Below are 8102 nucleotides of genomic sequence, written 5' to 3' on the forward strand. Positions count from 1 at the left end.
GAGCGTACTGCTTTCGCGTTTTAGTAGCACAAGCAAAAAGTTTCAAGACAACCAAAAAACAAGCTGAGTATTTTTTTTTAAATATGGGCTTATTTGCAGTTAACAAAAATTCCTTGCTCAAACTGAACGAAGCTCATCACACTCCATCTTCTCTGCGTGGCGTTTAATAACCAGTTCAAGTTCATTTGTTTGTAAAGAGCAAATGTTGTGCAATCCGCATAGAGAATATTAAAGTTTCTCTGCAGCTATGAAGGCACTGAGGATACTCAACAAAATGTAGAAAAATCATAACAAATTTTGTCTTTTAGGTTTTATATTTTGATTAAGAAAGATTACATCAAGTATTATAAGCAATACCTACGTCAAAACTAGTTATCGTAACTGCTCTACTGTGTAGATTTCCTAGTACACTCTATAGTGTACCTTTTTCTAGACTTAAAAGATATTGCCACAAAACATACATCGCCTACATGAAATTAAATTACTCTTCCCAAGGTATGACTCTATATGTTGTCATGGAAAACCTGAGCTACGTTTTCCTATTGTTCTGGCACCAACATGGCCGTCTTATCACGTGAGTGCAATCAAAGAATCGAAACCATCTCAAGAAGTGCATGCTCGTATCCTCAAACTCCAGCCCTACAAGACTCCTACCTTTCTCCATTGCTTCCAAAGCGACTGTCCAATTCACTTTAATAATCCAATATTAATGCTAGTTTATGTAATTTGTTTTCAAATGTTTTCTACATGCAACGCCGTAGCGCCTATTTGGGTAGACTTTCATAAACCGGACTAAAATGGCGGATTGCAAAGAAACCATTGTTATAGGCCACTTCGGAAAATACTATAATACTCTTTGTTTGTCACCCCAAAATTTGCGAAAGCACTGTTTCCAGTTTCTCCTGGGAGTTACTACTGTCCCAAGAGAAAACGAAAACAATGCTTATGCAAAATTTGGGGTTACAAACAAAGTGTATTATCAAGTGAAGCTATGATCTTCGCAGTTATAAACGCAATTTTTACAATTGCGTAAAGAAGCCTGAAAAATTCAGGACTTCAACGGGGTTTGAACCCGTGACCTCGCGATTCCGGTGCGACGCTCTAACCAACTGAGCTATGAAGCCACTGACGTTGCGAGCTGGTCATTTGTGGGTTCTAATGGTCCCGTGAGGAATGAATCAATGATGAAATGGTATGTGAAATTAATCATATATGAACTGCGGATCTGAAATCAAGTGAAGCTATGATCTTCGCAGTGATGAACGCAGTTTTTACAATTGCGAAAGGAACCTGAAAATTTTGCAGTTCATATATGATTCATTTTATATACCATTTCATCATTGATTCATTCCTAACGGGACCATTGGAACCCACAAATGACCAGCTCCCAATGTCAGTGGCTTCATAGCTCAGTTGGTTAGAGCTTCGCACCGGAATCGCGAGGTCACGGGTTTAAACCCCGTTGAAGTCCTGAATTTTTCAGGCTTCTTTACGCAATTGTAAAAACTGCGTTCATGAGTGCGAAGATCATAGCTTCACTTTATTTTATATCCGCAGTTCATATATGATTCATTCCATATACCATTTCATCATTGATTCATTCCTCACGGGACCATTAGAACCCACAAATGACCAGCTCCCAACGTCAGTGGCTTCATAGCTCAGTTGGTTAGAGAGTCACACCGGAATCGCGAGGTCACGGGTTCAAACCCCGTTGAAGTCCTGAATTTTTCAGGCTTCTTTACGCAATTGTAAAAATTGCGTTCATAACTGCGAAGATCATAGCTTCACTTGATTTCATATCCGCAGTTCATATATGATTCATTTCATATACCATTTCATCAAAGAGTATTATGGTATTTTCCGAAGTGGCCTATAACGATTAGGCCTTGCCAATTAGGTATTGTTAAGTTCAGACACTTTGTTCTTTTGTTTTATGGACATTAATCATTTCAGATCCGGTATATGAAAGACCAGGCGCCTAATTGTAGTTAACAACACCCGTCTTCATTCCTTGGTGTTTAATAACCAGCTTTTCGTGAAGCCGTTTGTTTGTAAAAGAGCAAATGTTGTCAATCCACAAAGAGATTTAATCTCTTTGTGGATTCTATTACATTTGCTCTAGTTTAACGTAACGTTCAAACAACGATCAGCAGTGTTTTATCGGGGTAAAAACTCGAGGCGAAGCCGAGTGTTTTTAGAGCAGATAAAATTTTTGAACTGCTTCAAAAAGTGTGTAACTTTGGAATCCACACATTGGTGCAAAATGTGAGAGAAGAAAATTAGCATACAAGAAAAACAACCTGTGTCTTATTATTATGCTTTATTCACCTTATTCCAAAATGGCCACCATTTCAGTATTCTTTTGTTCGCTTGCAAATTAGCCCTTGTTGCCTCGTTCAAGGTGAAATATTCATTTGAATTTTAAGTTTAAGTACGAGGCAACAAGGGCTAATTTGCAAGCAAACAAACGAATACTGTAATGACGGCCATTTTGGAATAAGGTGTATATAAAGAATAATAATGAGGAATGTTCTGTCGCTTTTTAAAACTCGTGCACGTGAAGTTTTATAGGTGAGCTGATAGGCTGTTTTGCTCATGAATTATTAATGACTTTTTAATACAGCCATGAAAGACATGGAAGCACCTGAGGGATACTCGACAGAGGATAGAAAAATCACAACAGATTCGCCTTTTACGTTTTATTGTGATTAAGCAAGGTTGCACCAAGTATTAAGCAATACCTACGTCAGTGTCAAAACGGGTTATCGTAATTGCTCTACAGTGTACATATAGTGCTAAAATATTGCTACAAACCACACATCGCCTACAAGAAATTAAATTTTCAGAGAGTGCTTAGGCCTAATCACTGAAACGAGGGCTTAGGCTTAATCAACAAATTATTGCTATATTGACTGTGAGTCCATTGACTCATGACTCATGATTCATTGACTCATTTGACTCATAAAACATGCGTTCTCTTTTCCAAAAGTCTCGTTCAGTGCACCGGGCACTTGTGATGCAATGCCTCCCCTCTTTCAAAGCGGGTATTAAGTGAAGATGATTTGAAACGGATGATTTGGATGAATTATCAAGCTCGATCTAAAAAGCGGTGGATAAAAGAAGCAGATGTCGAATTCACTCTTAGCTTTATAATCTCTTCCTCAAACAAGTGTAATATATGCGAATAAAATATTACAGCGGTTAAGAACTGAGTACGCGGTGTTTTTAAAACACCTAACATTGATATATCAGTGTAAAAGTCATCTCCTCTCCGTTGGAAACAATTTTCAGCCAAAATTCTTTAGATTGGCCTGTCTTTGATTGTGGAGATTAAGGCAAGTCGCAAACATGCAGGACCAAATTTTGATTATGCATGCTGGGGTACTTTTATAATTAAGAGATCTCAGACAACCACTAACGCGTAAATTCAAAACCTCTATAATACATTGTTTTAACCCTGAAATATCTAAAATTGAAACTCTATGCGCTTTGAACTACACTACAATACTACGTTTAAAAACGATTCAAATGAAGAAATTCTCATTGTAATGGGGAACTTTGTTACCAACAAAGGAATTTTAAAGTCGCCGACGCTAAATGACAAGAATCAGGCAGGAAAAGTTATACATCTATTCAAAAATCTGAACACGATGGTTATTAAATTCGGTGACAATTATTTTACCATCACTAAGAACTGCTGTAGAAACTGGGTGAATGATCTCTCCTCCCCTTGTACCACTTACCCGAAACTTAGTTACAAACTCTCCGCTGAGTTTAAACACCTGCACTCGGTCATTGCTGGTATCACAAACCAGCAGATGTCCCGCTCTGTCCACTGACAGGCAGCTAGGGTTATTGAACTCCCCGTCCCCCTTCCCCTGCTTTCCAAATTTATAAAGAAACTCTCCCTCCCTATTAAAAACTTTTATACAGTGATCACCTCTGTCTGACACAATAAGATAGTTATCGTGTTGGATACAATGAAAGGGACTGATTAAAGAACCTTCAGTACCGATTACTGCGTAAAAACCGACCATCGAGTGAAAAGATTTTGATTAATCTGTTATCATAATCGGCAACCATAATGTTGCCATCGTTGTCAATCGAGAGGCCAAGAGGAAACTGAAGCTGGTGATCCCGGCTTCCTTTTCCTCCAAACTGATTAAGATAATGACCCTCATCACTAAACAATTGAACTCGGTGGTTGTCACGGTCTGTCACTATAATCTTATTATCATGAAAAGCTATCCCAGGAGGAAAGTTAAACTCTCCCTGCTGATTACCCTTTTTACCAAACGATCTTAAGTGAGTTCCATTACTAGCAAATATCTGTACTCTGTTGTTATTAGACTCACTCACTGCAATCTCATCATTGTCATTCACAGCTACCCCCCAAGGCCCGTATAGACTTTCAGCAACCGAACCTTTTTGTCCAAAGGATAACACTGATCTGAACTGTCTGCGTTTGACTTGAACCTCAAAAGGGCTGCCACGAACATGTTCTCCCTTGACTTTCACGGATGCCTGACATGCTCCGGTTTCCTTGGAAAAATAGCTGACCTTGTAAGTACCATCTTTGTTATCTTGGATATGAGGCTTGATCGCACTGTCACGGCCTTCACAATTTCTGATTTCCAATGTCACGCGGTCGTGTTCTTGGTAACATTGTTCTTTTCGTGCGTTCCTTGTTGTTACAACAATCTCAGCTTCAAGTCCAACAGTTCCTTCAGTGACTCCTTTTCCCTCAGCGCTAGATTTTTTCGAGCTCGTTTTGCTGATTAAACCAGGAATCCTGATGAAACCTAATTGTTGGACTTTTAGATCATCAAACAACTTTTCGTTCCTTTTAAAGACAATAGTCATCACATGTCCGATGTCACAGTCCGCTGAATCTTCTTCAGCTTTTTCCTGAACTATTTTATCCAAAAATGCATGGGGCTGCATGATTTGAGCGTTTGTGCTTCGCTTTAAAATCATTTGGGTTTTTTCAATATCTGCTTCTTGCATTTTCACGTCTTCTTCAATCTCGTGCCTTTGCTCTCCCAGGAGCTGCAACGATTCTCGCACTTTGTTTTCCACCTCATCAAAGATGTGATTCTTTTGCGCTTCAATGGCTGCAATGAAACTGTCGGCAAACTGCTGCACGTCGCTTTTCACTCGTGCGGCTTGTTCTTGAATTGAAATGCAGCTTTCATCAATTTTCGCAATACTTGTCATCTTCTCCTGCGCTCTTCGTTTCTTTGATTCAATTGCTGCATTGACTCTCGATTTGCGTTCCTTTGCGGCATCTTCCAAAACAATCTTAGAGTGACCTTCGTGATCTGTTAGAGCACAAGCGTTGCAAATGGCTATTTTGCACTCCTGACAGAAAAACTTCAGTTTTTTCTTCTCGTGTTTCCCACAAAGTGTCGGCTGCTTTAAAATGTTCTCGAAGTCCTCGTCTCGAAAGTCTTTCAAAGCCAAAGCGTTGTGTTCCTTGAATGCTTTAAAACGGTTATGCAGAGGGAAGCAATTATCACACCAGAACGAACAACAAGTGAAGCAGTACGCAGATTCTCCGCTTGTCACTTTCTCGCAAAATCCACACTTGATGCCACTCGTATTGCATTCTGTGACAGGCAAAGCATCCAACAAACTGTTGGCGCAAAAGTTTGCTTGAAAAGCGTTAAGATCACCGTTTCCAGGGATCCTGAAGTTTCGCCTGCACTCTGGGCATGAAATAGTATCTCGAATTCCGCTCGTTTGTTGAATCCTTTGCAGGCAATGAAGGCAAAAACTGAGTAAGCAAGGAAGCTGCTTTGGATTAGTGAACCTGGTCATACATACAGAACAACAAACCTGCTCATGAATATTGTCTAGAAAGGTTTTGATATCCATGATAAACGCAGAGAAGTATGGATTTCCTGTTGAATACGCCTTAAAATGGGCAAAACATCTCCACCAAATAAAATGTCTAAAGTAAAGTATTTTAATATCCTGGACTTCTTAGAAATTCACGTCATCAAACTGTCACGTTTGTTATGAATTCTTTATGCGAAGAAAAGCCTATTAATTAATTAAGGTGATGTTTGTAATTCAGCTTGAAAGAGAGGTTTAGAGGACAAAGACAAAGGAAAGTGGGTGATATGTAAATATTTTTCACATTCATTCCAACGAGTTTCTATTGTTTTTGTCCTAACTGCCTCACTATCAAGCTGAACATTGATATTTCGAAAATGGCCTATTGTTGCTGTTTGGTTAATTAATTTATGTTTCATCTGTTGCCATGCGAGGCCTCTATTAAACGGGAAAGGGGAAGAGTGATTTTTGCCGTGTCATAACTGCTCTGCAAAATCTGATGAGAAATTCAGTACCGTATCATAACTGCTTTGCTAAATCTTATGAAAAATTCAGTACCGTGTCATAACTGCTCTGCTAAATCTGATGAGAAATTCAGTACCGTGTCATAACTGCTCTGCTAAATCTGATGAGAAATTCAGTGCTGGGAATACGAAGCATCACGGAAAACTTCAAACTCTCCCTCTCGTAATCATTTTGCTTTATTTATGGCATTTTCATCGTAAACAATCCAAGGTCCTCACATGCGGGCGTTTTGACCTCAAAAATGCAATAAACATCGCGCATCCCTTTATCGATACCACTCAGACGTTTTTTTAATAATCAGACATCACACAAAAAGCTTACATGCGTAACTGAAATTTGTCATCGATTCCTATTTCGCATACAACTTATTCATGTCTCCCGGTCAATAAAAATCAGTGAAAAATGTCATATTTACTAAACGACTACCAATGAGCAATTTTATCCAAGCGAAAGTGCTCAGAGTTGCCCCAAATTATATGATTGGGTGCAAACAGTCACTGACCCGTGAGCAAAACACCAAAACTGATTCCACTCGGAAACTTTTCTTCGATGAAGCATGTGTTCGGGAGAGTCAAACTATTCTAACTCCTAAATTCGGTCATTTCGGTCGAATTTTCGGTCATTTCAATTTTCAGGGGCACCCAACGAATCTGTTCCTCGCATTATCTGTTCCCCAGAGGAATCTTGCAGGCTGGCAAAAATACAGGTGTTTCGATTAGCTGGCTGGGAAATTTTGTTATTGATAGAGGTTTTGCCTGGGAATTACTGACTTTTCTAGCATTTCAACCCGAGCTGGCTGTAGAAACTCTCTGAAGACTGAGGACGACTAAAAAAATAAAAAAAGAGAACCCCTTCCCTCTCCCAGAGAGTAGTCACAAACATACGATTGCTGGTCAGAGTGATTGGACTTGCGGAAAAAACCTGTTTTGTCCCGGTTTTGTCGCTTTTGTTCGGTCGTTTGGATCGAGAGATTTGAAAGCGCGCGGAATTCCTGGCTGGGAAATAAATTTGATCAGCTGGCTGGGAAACCAACCAATTTTATCTAGCTGGCTGGGAAATTTATTGTGTGTCTTGCTGGGAAAAAGGAACAGATAATGTTTTCCCAGCAACACTGAAAAACATCTGAAAATGCCTTAATAACATTTATTTTCATTAACTGGGGTATAATAATTATACATTTTACTACAAATTAGTCGTTGGGTGCCCCTGAATTTTCAGCTAAGATTTCCTAACACCGAGAGAAATTGTAGTACTAGGTGATAAAACCATCTCTTTAGGCAGTCTTTATACATTATAAAGAGCCTAGAAATGTCTCTAAAAGGCTTTTGGCTTAATCTGCTCGTTGGGTGCCCTTTACTTCTAACATGTTCCAGGCTCTCGATGGTCAGGACGAAAAAAGGACGAAACAAAATTGTGGCGAGGGTCAGAAAAAGCCGAGTGAAAATTGGAGCAGTGGGCACCCTACTACCCCAGTCTTCACTCGGCTTTTTCTCGCCCTCGCCACAATTTCGCTCGTCCGGACCCACCGACTAAGAAACTTGTGATGGAACACCCCCTGCAGGCGAAACAGCTGGAAAATGGCAGAGAAATGCTTTGCAAAGTGTAAATTCACGACGGCGTCTAAAGCAAAAGGTCTTCCTGTGGGGATTTTTCGTCTATTCTCTCCTTTTGTTTCAGTAAACCAATATGGCAACATGGGCACGCGACTGAATACTGTCGATGACAATTTCGCAATA

The 8102-nt window shown here is 39.6% G+C and overlaps 1 pseudogene; it reads right to left on the reverse strand.

The window, feature by feature from the left end:
• Positions 1–2687: 2687 nt before the first annotated feature.
• Positions 2688–5993, reverse strand: LOC138036113 (E3 ubiquitin-protein ligase TRIM71-like; annotated as a pseudogene).
• Positions 5994–8102: the final 2109 nt, after the last annotated feature.

This window comes from Montipora capricornis, unplaced genomic scaffold (assembly GCF_036669925.1).
Source record: "Montipora capricornis isolate CH-2021 unplaced genomic scaffold, ASM3666992v2 scaffold_459, whole genome shotgun sequence".
NCBI lineage: Eukaryota > Metazoa > Cnidaria > Anthozoa > Scleractinia > Acroporidae > Montipora > Montipora capricornis.